This window comes from Balaenoptera physalus (genome assembly GCF_965194825.1).
Source record: "Balaenoptera physalus genome assembly, chromosome: 2".
NCBI classification, from domain to species: Eukaryota; Metazoa; Chordata; class Mammalia; order Artiodactyla; family Balaenopteridae; genus Balaenoptera; species Balaenoptera physalus.
The window spans coordinates 45,623,358-45,641,126 of record NC_138883.1 but is presented as its reverse complement, the minus strand read 5'-3'; the positions used below and the strand labels follow the sequence as shown (position 1 = coordinate 45,641,126).

The window sequence follows — 17,769 nt, the reverse complement described above, 5'->3', positions numbered from 1 at the left end:
GCTCAAGCCAAACTAATTTTTGCTTTGCAGAAAAGTGGCTTGGAGAGTCTCCGTGTCTCCACCTCATGAACCTCCCATCTCTGAGAGAGCAGGGTGCTAGATCAGGAAATGATGGGTGGAGTTGCTTAATTGCATCAACTTCCTGGGCTGCCCAAGCATTGATTAGTCAGACACTCAAAGTGTTCCATTTAAGAGGTTCTTGCTGATTGGCTGGTTTCTTTTAAGTCCTTAGGTTTGACATTCATGCTTATGAAAACCCTAGCCATGTGCAAGGCACTTTGCTGCATGCTCTATGAGAGATACAGAAAGGAGTAAGAGTATTCTTACCTTTCAGGAGCTTACAGTATAGTAGGGGAGATGAAGACAAGATAGACCATGGTAAGTGTCCCAAGGGAGTAGTTCTGGGAATTCAAGCAAGGCTTATAGTAACCATTGATGGGTGTGGGTGGGGCTGTGGATGAGACCTGGGCAGGGAAGGGCCCAGTTGGGTTTCAGTAGTTCCTGTAGGTAAAGAGTGACAAAGATGTTGTTAGGTAGGGAAGAAAGGTCAAATGGCTACTGTGAAGGTGAAGGAAAAAGGAGGAGGAGGCAGAAGCTATTAATCATAAGCACTGAGATTTCCCCAAAATTCTGTCCAAAATTGTTTATGTGCATACTCTGGCATTTTTCTGGGCCAGAGAACTCAGACCTTTTCTCAGATTCTGAAAAGGATCCAGGGTCCAAGAAGATTGAGAACCACTGTGCTGAGTTATCAACCTTAGATGACTGAGAGGATGTTGAGGCTTTGTAGAGAAACAAGGAGGTCATGTGGAACAGTTCTCCTTGTGGGAGGTAGGGTGGGATTTGGGGGAACTGAGCTTTTGAAATGGTCCCCCTAGGGGGGCAGGTTGCCTTGTCAAACTGGGTGTCCCACCTACCAAGTTAGGTGGGTCCATTAATAACCCTGTATGACCCTGAAGGGCAGGTGTTTTCAGGAGCTCCTTAACATAATTTCCCCCTTTATTTGGAGTTCAGATTGATGAAGATGTGGGAGACGAGGATGCTATTGTAGAATAGTTCTGGCATTTACTTTTCATGGAGCTCTTGCTGTGTGTAAAGGGTTCCGTGCTTGATCCAATGGGGTATTTATAAAATATCAGACAGGGAATTGCCTTTAAGGAGTTGATGGTATTGTAATGCTTTTCCTTTGGCTTTTTGTTCAGCTTGGATCTGTGTTCAGTTATCTTCAGGTCTTTGACCATTTCCTGGGCAAAGAGAAACATTTCTATTAAAATAAACTTGAAGTGACTTTGGTCTGTGACAGTTATAAATATACTGTACTTATAATTAGGAACCTCTGTACAACTGATTTAGTGACTTCTGGACAAATCATTTGACTCGTCTATTAATTGTTATATGAATGTATGTGTTTGTATACACACACATGGCCTCATTTAAAATACTATGAAGCACATTTTAAAAATGACCTAGTGGGAATTCCCTGGCCGTCCAGTGGTTGACTCCACGCTTCCACTGCAGGGGGCACGGGTTCGATTCCTGGTTGGGGAACTAAGATCCCACATACTGCGTGGCATGGCCACAAAAGACCTAGCACATAGTATTCATTACACTTAGTTGGTCAGCTTCCATATTTGTGAAATGGGAATAATAAATAATAATAATAATTTTATGTATCTCATAGAATTGTCCTGAAGATGAAACTAATACATATACATACATAATCAAATTCTTTAGAATAGTGTACAGCTTAAGTACTCAATAAATATCAACAGTTACATTATTAATAATAACATTTTAATATTAATACTATCATTTCCCCTGCCCCATGAGTGAATGTGGGGCGACTATTGTTGTAAAAGAATTTGCAGTAAGATGTCTTTAAATAGTAAAATTCCCTATGTATTTATTTAAAAATTTATGTTTATCTTTAAAGTTGTGGAAGTTAAGTGCACTTATACAAGGAAGAGTCAGGTATTAATTAGGCTGCGCATTTAGGTTACTGCATGAGGGATTGAAAGCCATATTTGTTTAATTAAGAAATGGGTTGATTGGCCTTGACCACTGTTGTCTTTCAGTTCTTTTTTATTTGACTGCCTATGTGTTTGTCTCCCTTTTCTTATCTTTTTTGTGCCTTCTGGTTTATTTCCTGTTCAGTTTTCAGTAAAGGGTGTGGAGTAGGGCAAGAAGAAATTATGTTGGTTGGTGCCCTGGGTCTGAACCAGGAAGGAGTGCTGCGTCAGACAGCCTGGGGCTTAGTGGGGATGGACTTAACAATGATCCCTGCAGAGCTGCCCTACCCAGGGAACCTGTGAATTCCACAGTTTCTCACTCCAGATCAGATGGTATGCAGCTCCAACTGTGTGTGCATAATGAACATTTCTGGGCTCATTCATCCATTGTTTCCAAATGCTTCCATTTATTTATTTCCCCTTTTAATTATGAGAAAATTTAGTTGTGTAACAAAAATACAGAGCTAGAATGACAAAACCCCACTTTGCCATTGCCCAGCTTCAACAATTTATCACCTCATGGCCAATCTTGCTTGATTTATACTCTGAATCTCTTCTTCTCCCCCATATTGTTTTGAAGACATCATATCATTTAAGCTAAAAAGATTTTAGGATGTATATCTAAGGGATGAGGACTTCAAAATACATACATACATATATGTTAATTTTTATGGTATGTCTGTTCGACTGAGGATCCACATATTTGGCTGATTGGTTGGTTAAATATCTTAATGTATAGGCTCCCCTCTCTTTCTTTCTCCCCCCAGCCCCCCTTCCATCTTGGAATTTGCTTGAAGAAACCAGTCTTATTTTGTTCTATAGTTTCCCCTCAATCTAGATTTTGCTATTTTGTATTCCTCAAGTTTTTAGCATATTTCTCTCTCCTGCATTTCGTCTGAGGCTGGCTTTAAAGGATTAACCAGATTAGAATAGATTTTTTTTTTTTTAAGTGTCTTTTCCCCCCCATCAGGAGCATATAATGTCTGGTTGTGTTTCAGTTTTGTGATGTTAGCAGCTACTGATGATCATTGCCTAGGTCCGTTAGTTCAATAAAGTTTGGAAAATGGTGATGTCTATTTCTATCATTCCTTCTATTTATTTTGAATCTAAACCTGTCGGGAAATAAAATTTAAGGCATTTAATGGCTTTAAGTGTATTTTATTTTGAATAAATATTTATTTGAATTAATATTCTCTCTCTCTCTGACTTTGTAGCAGTGGTTAAAATATAGTACATGATTTGGTGTTGAGATGTGCAACATGCTATATTGGGTAGCTGATAACTTCAGAATGACTTCAAACCCATGTAGTTCACCTAGTTAGGAAATTACCTTAGAGTGCTTAAAATATGTCTGCTTAGTATAGTTAACTTTGGTATTACTTACTGAAGACCTTGGTTTCAAAATTGTGCAGTTCTTTTGTAAAATTGTAGAAGGGAGGCTTGGAAGATGATCTGATTTTGTTGAGTTTTTTAGTCCTATTTCATAACTGCCACGTTTTACATTTGAGTATTTGTTTGTTTTGTTTTTATTTGTTTATTATTCATTTATTTTTTGGCTGCATTGGTCTTCGTTGCTGTGCATGGGCTTTCTCTAGTTGTGACGAGCGGGGGCTACTCTTCATTGCATTGCGGTGACTTGTTGCAGAGCACGGGTTCTAGGCACGTGGGCTTCAGTAGTTGTGGCGCACAGGCTTAGTTGCTCTGCGGCATGTGGGATCTTCCCTGACCAGGGCTCGAACCCATGTCCCCTGCATTGGTAGGCGGATTCTTAACCACCGCGCCACCAGGGAAGCCCTACATTTGAGTATTATTCACTGGTTTGTGGGGCCCACTTGGTATCTTTGATGACCTTCCAAATATTCCTATTAATATTTATAATATGACAGTATTTTTGTTTATGGAAAGAATTAATTTGTTTATTAGAAAAAAACCAGTCACCTCATTTGTATTTCATTTAAAGCAAGCAGCTGAAGCTGGGGACTAGAGAGTGATCTAAGGCCTAGTGGTCTGAGCAGCTCAATGAAGCTCATAAGAATATCTGTGGTGGGGTTAATAGGGGAGGTTTTCTTCAGTAAATCTAAAAGTGACCAGATAATTAACTTCTTTCCTCTCATACATTCTTACTGACTTTCTTCTGTACTCTCTTCACATCTTGTTGTCAAGCTCAGTGCTCCTGAGGTGAGTAAGTGTGGTTGAATTTTTTCTGCAGATACATCTGCAATGGAATAAACCTGATTTTTTCAGTAGTTTGCCAGACGGATCTTCAGCAAGTTAATTACCTAACTCTAAAGAGTTACCTAACTCTTTAGAAAATAATGGTATCCCTTTAACAAATAGCAGTTTTGTTTTCTGAGGCTTCATCTTGCCCCTAATACCTTGTTGGATCCAACAGGTTATAGCCATCCAGTTGAGGTGCTTGTACAGTAGAGATGGATGTTACATTCTCACTCTGTTTTCCAGATTCAGGCTGTCTCATTTAGAATACATCATTCATTCAAATTCAACAAACATTTTTTTGAGTAAAACTCTGGGCAGCAGTGGTAAACCAGGCAGATTAAGGGTCCCTGTCCTTGGGAGGTTACATCTTAGTGAAATTATCCACAGAGTTTCCCAGGTCAAATTCTACATAAATTTCTCTTTTGCCCAATTGTCTGAACATATCCAAAGCTGCTTTTTGAGGAAAGTCAAAGAGAGTACCTTTGCATAGAGAGAGTAGAATACAAGCCAGTTTTTAAAATTTCACAACACAATGTTATCTTTGCTGGCTATGAGTTTGGTATGTAGAAAATAATGGAGCTTCTTTCACTAAACGAGACTTGCTAGTGATTTCTGCCTATTGTTATTTTCTTTTTATTCTAAGATTTTGTGCTGAATTGCAATAGGTTTTCTTAGTTTAGATTTTCTGAAATAATGTTTCTTCTCTCTTCTCCCCTCTGCCCACCTTTAGTGTTGGCTAGTAAGATTAAAATTTATTCTGATATTATTTGGTTGATCATTAGCTACTTCCAGGCCTTTGGGAAGTAGCTAAATGTAAATGATTATCACATATCCTGTATTTTTCAAGATAATCTCAACTTCAACTATTTTGTTCCATTTTTGGACAAATTTGGTTTTTAATTTAGACAGTAAGTGGTCCTTTAGGACAGTCCTCTTTAACCTGAATCCATGGACCCTGATGAACCTCAGGGAGGTGTGGTTTGTAAATCTCCTGAAACAATGATGCCAAACTTTGTAGATAAGTGCCCTTTAGTCAGGAGAGGCCTCTTTATTTTCATCAGAATTTCAAAGTGCTTACGGGGACTGCAAAATGGCTAATAACCACTGTATTCTGTATAAAAGAGATTTTAATTAATAGGAATGATGACATTTTTTCCCTTCCAGACATATTTTGCAGAAAGTTAGAAGACTGTCCAGCTGTTTACTATTGGAGCAGTGAGCTCTTGAATCATTTGAATTGTTCTTTAGAGCCACCTTAGGTTATACAGAGATCAAATTGAAATAGTTTCCTTGTTATTTTTCTTTCATGTGTTCTTAAAACATCACACTTTAACCTGTGAGTCCTTACACTTACCCCATTGTTACGGGCTGAATTGTGCACTCCTCCCACCTGCACATTTTGAAGCCTAACACCCCCCGCCCCCGCCACCCCCGCAGTACTTCATAATGTGACTGAATTTGGAGAGGGGCTTTTAAAGAGGTAATTAAGGTAAAATGAGGTAGATAGGGTGGGCCCTAATGTAATCTAACTGGTGCCCTTAGAAGAAGAGGAAATTGGAACACAGAAGAGAGACACCAGGGGCATTTGTGCACAGAGGAAAGTCCGTGTGAGGCTACAATGAGAAGCCGACCATTGGCAAGCCAAGGAGAAAGGCCTCAGAACAAAGCCAAACCTGCCCATACCTTGATCTTGGACTCCTAGCCTCCAGAACTGTGAGGAGTAACTGTTCTGTTGTTTAAGCCACCTAGTCTGTGGTATTTTGTATGGTAGCCCTAGCAAACTAATACACTTATGATGAAGTAGCAGTTGAGTGACAATGAAAACTATAGCAAGGCAACTATTTCTCTTTGTCCCAGTGCATTTTGGGACAAATGATGAAGTGTTGTGTATAGCTTCACATAATCTAGTGCCTGAAAGAGATGGTACGACCTATGAAATCTCAATAGAACATATTAATTTCTATTCTTATTGGTCTTATTCTTTATTGATTTGTTTTATCCTTTTACAATTTCCCGTTTGCCCATGGTTATATCTTAATGTCAGTCTCTTTTATTCTCTAGCATTTCTCATTTTATGGAACTAATTTTTATAAGTTGGTCTATTTTAAATCAACACCAGAACAGTATCTTTGTGTATTCTTCTGTGTGTGTCGTGTACAGTCATTCCAGCCCAGCCTTATTCAGTAATGTCATCTGTCCTTAGGCCTCTGTTCCAGGCCACCATACTTACATTCAATTTTTGAAGTTTCTCTTTGTCAGAAATAAATTTAAATATTTCTAATGATGTCTGCTTCTACTGCTAACTTGATTTGATACATTGGAAACTTTTAGATTTGGAAATGAATGAAAGGCTAAGGGAACAATGTGTGTTTCTCAAATTTGCCATGAGGGCAGGAATTCCATCAGTTTTGTTTAGGCTGAAGCCCCATGGTCTAGCACAACACCTGGTTTCAAGGAAAATTAAATATTTGATAAATGAGTAGATTAATTTTAAGTAAGGGATCAAACCCAAGTATCCAAAATCAAACCCATAGCTCAGATTCTGCTGTTTCACAGACTTCTCAGTCTTTATTCATGACACTGAGAATAAGCTTGTTAAGGAGTACCTACTCCATCCACGTGTTCCTCATCTGCTCTCTTCCTCGTTGCGTGGTGTGGTAGGTAAGAGCCTGGCCTCTGGCTCCTGACTGAGTGCACATCCATGCTCCTTGATGTGCTCATGTGATCTTGGCAAGTCCTTAATCTCCACACCTCTACTTTGGGTTCTTCATCAGCAATTGGAGATAATCAGAGTATACAATAAGAGTATACAATTTCCAAGTTTTTTTGGAAATTATGAGCTTAGAACAATGCCTGGCACATGGTAAACATTTTAAAGCTGTTAGAGCTAGTATTATCCTAGAGTAGAAACAGATTATTCTCACATATTTGTATCTTTTATCTCTAGTTCTACATTGATTTCTTTCTCTAGGCACAAAACCAATTCACTTCAAATAACCAAATCTTTGTCATCAAACTGGCATGGTTGGGACTTTCCTGGTGGCGCAGTGGTTAAGAATCCGCCTGCCAACACAGGGGACACGGGTTCGATCCCTGGTCCGGGAAGATCCCACATGCAGCGGAGCAACTAAGCCCGTGAGCCACAACTACTGAGCCTGCGCTCAAGAGTCCGCAAGCCACAACTACTGAGCCCACGTGCCACAACTACTGAAGCCTGCGTGCCTAGAGCCTGTGCTCTGCAACAAGAGAAGCCATGACAATGAGAAGCCTGCACACTGCCACGAAGAGTAGCCCCTGCTCACTGCAACTAGAGAAAGCCCGTGTACAGCAATGACGACCTAACACAGCCCAAAATAAAAACAAACAAATAAATAAATTTATTTTTAAAAAAAAACTGGGGGCTTCCCTGGTGGCGCAGTGGTTAAGAATCTGCCTGCCAATGCAGGGGACGCGAGTTCGAGCCCTGGTCCAGGAAGATCCCACATGTCGCGGAGCAACTAAGCCCATGAGCCACAACTACTGAGCCTGTGTGCCTAGAGCCCGTGAGCCACAACTACTGAGCCCGTGTGCCACAACTACTGAAGCCCGCACGCCACAACTACTGAAGCCCGCACGCCTAGAGCCCATGCTCCGCAACAAGAGAAGCCACCGCAGTGAGAAGCCCGCGCACCACAACTAGAGAAAAGCCCACGCGTAGCAATGAAGACCCAACGCAGCCAAAAATAAATAAATAAAACAAATAAATTTAAAACAAAAAACAAAAAAAAAGCTGGCATGGTTTTCGTGGTGATAGCAATGTAAATTAGCGTTAACCTGTTTGGAGATGGTTGGGCAAGATATATCCAGTCATAAAAATAGTGACACTCTGATTCATGAATTCCACATCTGAGAATCTTCTAAGGACATACTCTTAAGCATTTAAGAGTTGTATCCATGAAGATGTTATGTTATAATGTCAGGGCTGGAGGGAATGGTTTAATATATTCTGGCACTTACACATTTACAGTTGATGGGTCTGAAGACCGTGTAATAACATGGAAAATCTTTGATGAAAAGTAAAACATTGTATGTACAATATGATTACAACCATGTTAAATAAATACATACATCCAGGAATTTCCAGAGGATAGGGCTTGTAAGGGCTCTTTTAACCCCCTGACTTCTTTTCAGATTCTGGATTTATATAAAGCTGGTTCTAAAGGCCCAAAGTTAACCCTGAAATTGAGTTCTTTATATCTTGTTATAAACCATTACCTTTCTTCCTATTTGGTTTGGGAGCTCCAGGTTTAGTTACATTCTGCAGAATGGGATTGGCCATGGGGTTGCAAAGATGAACAGACCCTGTGGGTATTCAAGGAATAGTTTTCTATGAGATGTCTTATACAAGTACATAAAACCCACTATGTAGTTTTTGTCCAATAACATGACAGTTTGGGCTCCTCGGTGCCTAATGGTTGGTTGGTTTTCTGTAGTGTAGATTTCTCACTTTTACCCCTGGAAAAATACTCATTTTTAACTTCAGTATTAAACTGGCTTTAGTAAGCTCTAATAACAGCCTCAAAGCAACAACTTTTTCAGCTTTCTATTGACCATAAACTTCTTTTCTCTACAAGTGGTGATTCTTAACAAAGGGTACTTTAACCACGCAGTGCAGACTGCTACTTCAGTCTTGGTTCAGCAGATTCTAGAGGGATGTGGTAGAAGGAAGAGTAATTACTAAACAGCCGGGCACAGTCAGGACTGTGATTGAGGCTTATTTCTTTGATGAACACTCTGGGTCCTATTTCTGAAGTAATCCCCCACCCCTCCCACCGCCACCCAGGATTGCTGACAAAAATCTTAACTTGCCAGCTCATTTGTCTGCATTGATAATGCAAGCAAACTGTTTTTGCTTGATGCCTTAATGTTTGTTACCCTGAAGTTTTACTTTTTTACCTTTTCCCTTCCTGAGGGGATAAGCCATTTTAAAATTCAGATGTCTAATATATAAAATAGGTAACTAATAAGGACCTACTGTATAGCACAGGGAACTCTTAATACTCTGTAATGACCTATATGGGAAAAGAATCTAAAAAAGAGTGGATATATGTATATGTATAACCAATACACTTTGCTGTACAGCAGAAACTAATGCAATATTGTAAATCAACTATACTCTAATAAAAATTAAAAATAAAATAAAATTTAGTTGTCTATAACAGTGTTAATGGGCCAGCTTGTGCCCAGTGGGCTATGTTAGGTGCTTGGCTCAAGATCGAGGCCCGAGATTGAGTGGTGCGAGTACATTGGCAGTCAAGCACAGTGTGGTGCTGCATTTATTTATACTCGAGAATTAGTTGCTATTCTCTGATTTTTTTCATATGAAATGTTATTTGGCACCTAATGGATTTTTGAACTGCATTCACGGTTGGCCTTAGAATCTTTAATATGTCTTCCCTAAAGTGGATGACATCCTTATGTCTGAGTTACATTTTGATCAAATAGGGCATATGTTAAAGCTCTGATTAGTTCTTTGAAAGTACTGCATGTGCAAATGATATAAAAAATTGTTACCTTAAAAATATATAAATTCTATAAAAATATGTATGGAGGGAATTCCCTGGTGGCGCAGTGGATAAGACTCCACGCTCCCAATGCAGGGGGCCTGGGTTCGGTCCCTGGTCAGGGAACTAGATCCCACATTCATGCTGCAACTAAGAGTTCGCATGCCACAACTAAGGAGCCCACGTGCTGCAACTAAGACCCGGCGCAACCAAACAAATAAATATACTTTTAAAAATGTATGGAAGAATGATTGGTTTCAAAGTTTAAAAAAAGCATCAGCACACTCAAGGAAGTAACAGCTTTCTATGCGAAAGAGTAGAGGTTTTCTTTTCCTTTGTTTTTTGTAAGAAATATTAGAATAGGAAAAATAAGTGTAAACAAAGAATGCTGCTCCAGTTCCCCTTCTACAAGGATCAAGCCATTAGCAACTGCAGTCCAGCCTGAGGGGAATTCAGTATGGAGAAAAACAGGAGGCATTTTGTGCTTTGGACACATGGACCTAGATAGTTAAGATGCGTAGCTAAGGAATAATTTCAATGAACCCAGCTTCTTATATCTTCCCATACATAGAAAAGCACTGAAAGCATCCCCTTGAGACGTCTGTTCTTTGTGATTGGCAGTAATCTTTTGCTTAACTGCACGGCTTCTCCACACCCCCCCCCCCCCCCGCCCCCACGCTGATAAACCACATATATGCATCTTGGTTCCTCCCTTACCTTTCTGGAGCAGTTCCTCGGAGCTATCTGAGAGGCTGTCTCCTGGGCTATAGTACTCAGTGAGGTCCCCTAATAAAACTTAATGCACAACTTTTACATGGTGCATTTTTTTTTTTTTTTTTTTTAAAGAAATTCACGTTCTTTTATTTATTTATTTATTTACTTATGACTGTGTTGGGTCTTCGTTTCTGTGCGAGGGCTTTCTCTAGTTGTGGCAAGTGGGGACCACTCTTCATCGCGGTGCGCAGGCCTCTCACCATCGCGGCCTCTCTTGTTGCGGAGCACAGGCTCCAGACGCGCAGGCTCAGTAATTGTGGCTCACGGGCCCAGTTGCTCCGTGGCATGTGGGATCTTCCCAGACCAGGGCTTGAACCCGTGTCCCCTGCATTGGCAGGCAGATTCTCAACCACTGCGCCACCAGGGAAGCCCTGGTGCATTTTTTTTTTAAGTTGACGTAAGCAGTAGGGTTTTAACAGAAATGCTGAATATCTGAAAATTTGTGGAAGCAAAATTTTCTTGGTAATGCTCAGGGTACTTTTCAAAATACGTTAATGATTTTGGGGGAACTAAACTTTTTATTAGGTTTCATTTGTTTTGATGTTCATTCTAGCAGGGACCACCAAATAGTAGATGTCTCATCAGCTTAGATAGCAGTAAATTGTGATATGCCAGAGTTTTGTGAGTATTTGGCATTATGTCACAGGAGCAATAGGGAATAATTTTGTGAACTACTGTTCACAACATGGTAAATTTAACAAAACCTAATACTTCCACTTGTCTCTATTCCCAATTGTTATTTAATAATTGGTAAGAGCTGTAGTGAGTGTTTTGTCCTACAGGCCCTTCCCTTTCCTCCTTACTTTAAGAAAAGGGGGGAGGGGTCCCATGTAAACTTGGATGATATCACTAAATCAGTATTTTGCAATACAATTAAAATGTGTTAGGTGTTGCTTCTGTTGCAGTCATAGTAGAAGAGCAAAGTAGTGGCTACGCATCTTAATTTGTAACCTTTTCAGGATGTTTTAGATACTTTGTTGTCCCATCAAGTTCATCATAAACCTTCATTTTCTGGAAGTTTTAAATCATATAGAATCTATGTTGCAGATAACTATGAAGCAGGTATGTCTTATATTTAAATACCATTGTGAATTCTGAGATTGATGAAAGCTGTGAGCAGTGAGTTCTTGAAAACCATGCATGTGTGTTTCCAAAGGCTATTTTCTGTATTCAGTATCTATTAACAGACAGTAAAGGATTTTTCCATTAAATTGTGCACTACTAACCATCTAATCCTCCTGAGGCGAAGTTCAAAGTTCCCATGAAATGGTTTTAGGTAATATTACTTTAAAAAAAAGGAGTGAACTCCCTCTCGGAAAAAAGCCAGTCCCCAATATTTTGGAACTCAGTTTGAGAAATACCGTCTTTTCTGGCTTAGAGTTTGTTCTGTTTTATTGTTAAGGTACTCTGAGAGTTGGGTGCATTCCGTCAGTGCTTAGAGGTTAATGGGAGTCTTTTCTTATGTCTCCGCCTGTATTCACACCCTCCCGGTCTTGGCATTTTTTTCTGCTTTAATAGCCATAGGAGCAGTTTCTACATACTTTTAAATTGGTGTGGCTTCTTACGTTATATGATATGTCTGCTTTACATCATCACAGTACTGTGTAGAGGTTTTATGTGGCACTTAAGAAAAACTGACCCCAGTTTGAAAGATAGAAGCTCTTTGAATAGATGCTGTCAGAATTATTTAATTCTATTTGTGTCATGATTGAACCTAGGATTTTAATTTTTATTTATTTATTTTTGTAAGCAAGGAAAATATAGATCCGGGAGACTTATCTGATTCTAATCTTAATTCTTCTACTATCTACCTGTGGGGCTTCAAAAGTCATATTAGCTCTGTCACCTCATTTGCAAAAAACAAGGATTTTGTTTATATACGTGGAGTACTTTGTTGAAATTGCTTATTGTTTCTATAATGGTCCAGTGAAGAAGGCGGTCATAAGATGTTCTCTGGAAGCTTTTATGTTTTTAAGAAACAGTGATTTATTTACTGTACACTTTTTTTCCCCTCTGAAGGTACCATGGGAGGGATCTTTCAGGGACTATTCTATGTTTATTCCTCTAACCTTTTGTAAATAAAGAGTAGCTCCTGTTATACTAATAAATGACTCCTCTTTGGAATTAGCATTCCTGAAGCTTTAATAAAGTAGAAAGAAAAAGGAAACACCTTATCTTCTAGCCTGTTTAGATGGGCAAGGCTGTGGACTAAGAGTGACAAGTTAGGAAACAGGCCTTCAATTTTAGGCTTCCTATTAGCACTAAGTCTGTTAGCACTAAGAGAAATCTTGTCCTTTCCCGTATTCTGATCCCATATTGCCATTTGATTCCTCATTGATCAAGTTCAGTCCTCTATAGACTAGAGTTAGTGTGATTCTTTAGACTTTAGCATTTATCTAGGCCTTTTTGCAAAGTTAAATTTTTTTCCATGGCTTAATTTTTGGATAGTACAATATGTTTAGGTTAGAGTTTTTCCAGCTTTTTTGAGCTGAAATCAGAAATTAAGAGTCCGTAAAGAATACTGGAATTATTTGAAAGCAAGATTTTGGTCTTTACTGGAGGAAAGTTGTTCAAGTTTTAATTGATTCATTATTATATCTCAGTTTATTCCTGGAAAGGATTTAAGGTGACAGGTATGTACAAAGACTTTCTCCTTTATAGCCAAACTTCGTGAAAAAGTTGCTAACATTCACCTTTTCACCTTCCATTCACTCCTTCACCATGAATTTTTGGCTCTGCCCTACTCGCCCACTGTAGTTCCTCACAGCAGAGTCACCAGGGGTCTCCATCACTAACTGGACACAACTCTTTTTTTCTTTCCTTTTTTTTTGCCACGCCGCGTGACTTGTGGGATCTTAGTTCCCCAACCAGGGATTGAACTTGGGCCCTCGGCAATGGCAGTGTGGAGTCCTAACCACTGGACTGCCAGGGGATTCCCCCAGACAGAATTCTTTATATGACCTTGCTGTAGGGTGTGTGATTGCTCTTTATTTTTATGTACATTTTTTCTTATTATAACGGTAATATATGCAATATATGTTCATTGTGAAAATTTTGGAAAAAGACATACGTAATCTCTGTCCAGAAAACTTTTTCCTCATTGAATTTCTGTCACAACTGTCTTGTTTCTTTCCTCATATTTCTCTCGGCCAGATTTGTGTCAGTCTGCCTACTAGATATCTCTAGCTTGCATGCAGCATTTTTTAAAAACTGAACTTACCTTTTCCCCTGCTCCAAATCTGCTCAGCTACCTTTGTCACCATCTCACTAAAAGGTACCACTCTTCATCCAGTTGCTGTAGCCTTGAGGACCCATCCTTGACTCCTCTCCCTCAACCTCCATTTACAATCAGTAGCTAAAATCCTGCCTGTTCTTCCTTTCTAACCCATTTACTTCTGTCTGTCCACCTTAGCTGGGACTTTGATTATTTCTCACCTACCTCACCTACCTTTTGAATTTTTAGGACTTTGTTTATCTTCCTTCAGGGCTTTTCTGACCTGTTTCTGTACCCTCAAGACTAAGCTTGGTGCTGGTGGTCTCCTCTCTTCCTTTCATACACTCCTTCCTTCTCTGTCCTCTCCTCCCCCTTCCTCCCCTCGTGGACTCCCAGCACCTGTACTATCCTTATAACACATATCACATGCTGTCGTAATTGCCTATTTGATTTTCTGTCTCCTTAAGGGCAGTAACTATGTCTTATTCATAATTGCACCACTAATATCCAGCCCAGAGTGTTTAGTAAATTTCAGATAATAAATGGATAGAAAGAAATGGGTGGCAGTTAGTATGAAAAAAGTTTAAAGCTATTCCGTTAGTTTTATGGCTCTGCCTGCCTTAAAATTTGTGCATTAGGTGATATGATTGGCCTTCATCTGCTTGGTCCTGTGGTAATGGTCTGTGAACAAGCTTCCAAAGTGTGAATTATGGTAGGGCAGGAGCGAAGCTGTGATAGGTTGGCTGGGGTGGGCTCCATGACCTTGCATTTCATTGATAAAGAGGTTAGGCTTTCCAGTAGCTAACAACAGTGTAGCAGAGGTAAGATATGACAGCTAAAACTAGGGCAGTTGTGCTAGGGATGAACAAGAAGGGAGGGTGACTTGGTGATTGGATGGGAGGAGGAATCGAAGTGACTCAGCTTTCTGGCTTGGTTGACCAGGTACTTGGTGCTCTCATTGAATAGTCATTTTGATTTTTGAGATTCTTTTTGACATCCAGGTGAGTATGTCTGTTAGGCATGTCATAGGACATGAAGTTTGGGAGAGCATACCACTGGGGAGTCATGAATCTGTGGTCATTAAAACTATGAGGTCACTTAGATATATAGCTTAAGAGTAATAATTGTCTAGAAAAAGAAAGAACTCTGAGGAGTACATCAGTGCTTAAAGGCTGGAGAAGAAGAGAGCTGGGAAAGCAGTGTCAAAGAAACTGAGGAGTTGGAGTTGGAGAGGAAATTTGGCAATAAAATGGCCATTGACTTTTTTGGTGTTCTAAAGAGAATAACAGGTAAGAAGATGGGTCTGTCTACGCATCTTTTAGAGTAGACGCTTCAGTATGGACTGTCCGATTGGCTTTTTGTTGGGCAGTTCCACCTCACCCCTGTCAGTAGCCCAGCCCCCGAGCCCCAATCCAGAACCCCCCTGACACGCTTAGATCTAACATATGACCTTTAAGTTCCCTTCCAAATTAAATCTAAGGTTAAAAACAGATTGTTGGCACAGTCCCAGAAATTCTGATTCAATGGGCCCAGGGATCTTAACTTTTTACAAGGACATTTCTGAGTGTCTAATGAACACTCATGTGTGGGTAGGTGCTATAACCCTGCATTAAAGCAGGACTTTAATAAAGCAGGACTTTATCGTGGCGAACTTTTAAAATACTTTTGTGCGAAGAGATTGGCAACCATGGAAACCTGGCTGGAGCTTTCTGCAGTGCCTGTCTGTATTTGAGGGGGTGAGTTGGGGGGGTTGGGGAAAGCATCACCATCTGATGTAATCTGTTAGAGATGTAAAGTTTTCATTTTATGAATTTTTGCAGTAGATGCCCTTGATGCTCTGCATCATATCCTCATGGTCCACCACTGATTTCAACCCAGACTCAGATTTTTGCCGTTTCTTTGAGTCTTGCCAGCACTTTTCTGTCTCAGGGCCTTCAAGCCCAGCACAGGAAGGGGGAGAGGTTAATACTCCAGCCATCCTTCAGCCAGTGGAGGACGTGAGCCTGTGCCTAAAGGTTCTGCTTCCTTTGGGGGTCCCACAGAATCACCACCCACCCTCCAGCAGCCACCCTGGTTGCATCGAATGACCTTATTGGCTTTTTCCATTCACTGTTGTACCTTTCTTCACTTTTGTTCCATGGGATCATCTCCTGTTTTAATCCCATTGAAACCTTGTCTATTAGTAATGTATCAGTTGCGCTGACTTTACAGGTTAATATACGCAAACAGAAGCCATCTGCAATCACATTAGTTTCTTCCAAATGTTGCTGTCTATCAATAATGGCACCTAAAATAATTTGTGGGGGAGGAATGCGAAGAGAACATATTGTGTGATGCAGAATGGCACACACATTGCTGAAGTTTAAATTTATTCACAGACATTCTGTAATGAGATCATTATGTGAGAATTAATTGGATTTTTCAACAACCTCCATTTCTTAGATTTCACTTAGAGAGGGATTGAAGGGATTATGAAAAACCAGAAAATTGTTGACACAGAGAGATGGCACTAGATGTGCCTCTTTTATTCATTTATTTTATTCATATATTGTTCTTGTTCTTGAAGAATTCTGGGTGGCTCTTTTTATAAGACTAAATTATAGATATAGAATATAATGTTTCTATAATTCTATAAAATATAAAGCTATTAAAAATGCTGTAGTGCACAAAGGGGGGAGATCTCAACAGATGTAGGATATAATTGCTAAAGATAAGAAACAAATCAATCTGATCTAGTTCAGGGGTATCTTTTAAAAGGTACTTTGTGTGCCTTAAAAGTAAGATTTCTCTTTACCTAGCTAGAAGATATTCATATCCATATTTCTTCTTTTAGCTGAGACTGGACTCTAGGAATTAAATTTGAAGTGAAAGGTAAATTTGTTCTGGATGATCACTTTCATTCTTGATGAATAAAACTGATACCTGAAAGCAGTTCCCATGGAGGCTGCCGCATTGCAGGCACTGGGTAAATGTTATGGAGCGAATGAGAAAGTGATATGCTGGATTGCCCCATGTGTGTGTCTCAGACTTTGTCCCCAGGAGCAAGAGTGGGTGCGAGCCCATGTGCTTAGGCCTGTGGAAGCTCTTGCTCTTGCTCCACATCTGTGACTGCAGATGTTTATTTTGGTCTGTAGGCTTACTTTGTAGGAGACCAGGCATCCCTACAAGACACTTTTTCCTCAATCCAGGGTGTTCTGTGTAGCAACGGGATATTTTGACATGCAAATTGACAAAATCATTAAATAATCTAGTATTCCAACCCCTCAGTTAACATTTCAACTCAAACCCAGAGAGGAAGTGACTTACCCAAGGTAAAATCACCCTGTCTAGCTACTTAGTGACCTGACAAGGACTAGAACACATGTCTCTGCGTGTAATCATCTTCATAATTTCTGAAGTGGTTACCAACTCCACCCCTAGCCAGGGAGCAAAACAGGCACTGTTTTTCTGAAGTAGTGAATTAGTAAAGATTGTGGGCTTTGTATTTAATTTGCAGAAAATTTAACAGTTAAGAGCTTACACAAGTAGATTGTTTAGAAAATCAACACTAATAGATGGGCAAAGCAACATAAGCAGACAAGTGAAAATACAGATATCTAAAATATTCAACAGTATGGGAATAGCTTAGAAAGCAATATAACAACTTTGATAGACTGTTTTGCAATCAATAAAATGCTAGTTGTGATGACTTAGAAAGAAATAGTGTTACTATACTAGAGATTCTGGATGGGTTCCTTTTATACTTTCGTTTCTTCTTTACTGTGCCTTGTACTGACCCTTGAGTGTTTTTAGTAAGTTCAAATTTCTTTACATTTAAAGCACTAATTCTATGTATAGAATGTTAACTAATGTCAGTCTGAAATTCACGTAGTCTAGTCAGTCTGAAATTCACCCATTTATTTTCTGGCCTGTATACCACGGAAAGTAGTTATTTTTGCTTTTGTTGTTCTTGATTTGTATGTTAAAAACTAGCTGAAATGAGAGTTGGTAAAGATTTAGTGAACTGATAGAA

General features: G+C 39.6%; 2 protein-coding genes and 1 long non-coding RNA gene across 22 annotated transcripts in view; 2 read left to right on the top strand and 1 right to left on the bottom strand.

The window, feature by feature from the left end:
- The window catches only part of ATG14 (autophagy related 14), a gene marked incomplete at its 3' end in the record, with an annotated part of 271,275 nt that overhangs the window by 206,826 nt on the left and 46,680 nt on the right, over positions 1 to 17,769 (bottom strand). The gene's annotated exons all lie outside the window — the stretch shown is intronic.
- FBXO34 (F-box protein 34) overlaps positions 1 to 17,769 on the top strand; it is a 111,295-nt gene that overhangs the window by 72,646 nt on the left and 20,880 nt on the right. Inside the window, exon 4 of one of the 19 annotated variants that reach the window (XR_014260774.1) lies at positions 7,198 to 10,595. The exons of 17 other annotated variants lie outside the window; for them this stretch is intronic. The gene's annotated coding sequence lies outside the window, so the exon portion shown is untranslated. Of the gene's footprint in view, positions 1 to 7,197; positions 10,596 to 10,961; positions 15,047 to 17,769 lie in introns of those variants that run through there. One more of the 19 variants, XM_082450393.1, reaches the window with a different exon arrangement.
- Positions 1 to 17,769, top strand: part of LOC309655392 — a 225,163-nt gene that overhangs the window by 195,554 nt on the left and 11,840 nt on the right. The gene's annotated exons all lie outside the window — the stretch shown is intronic.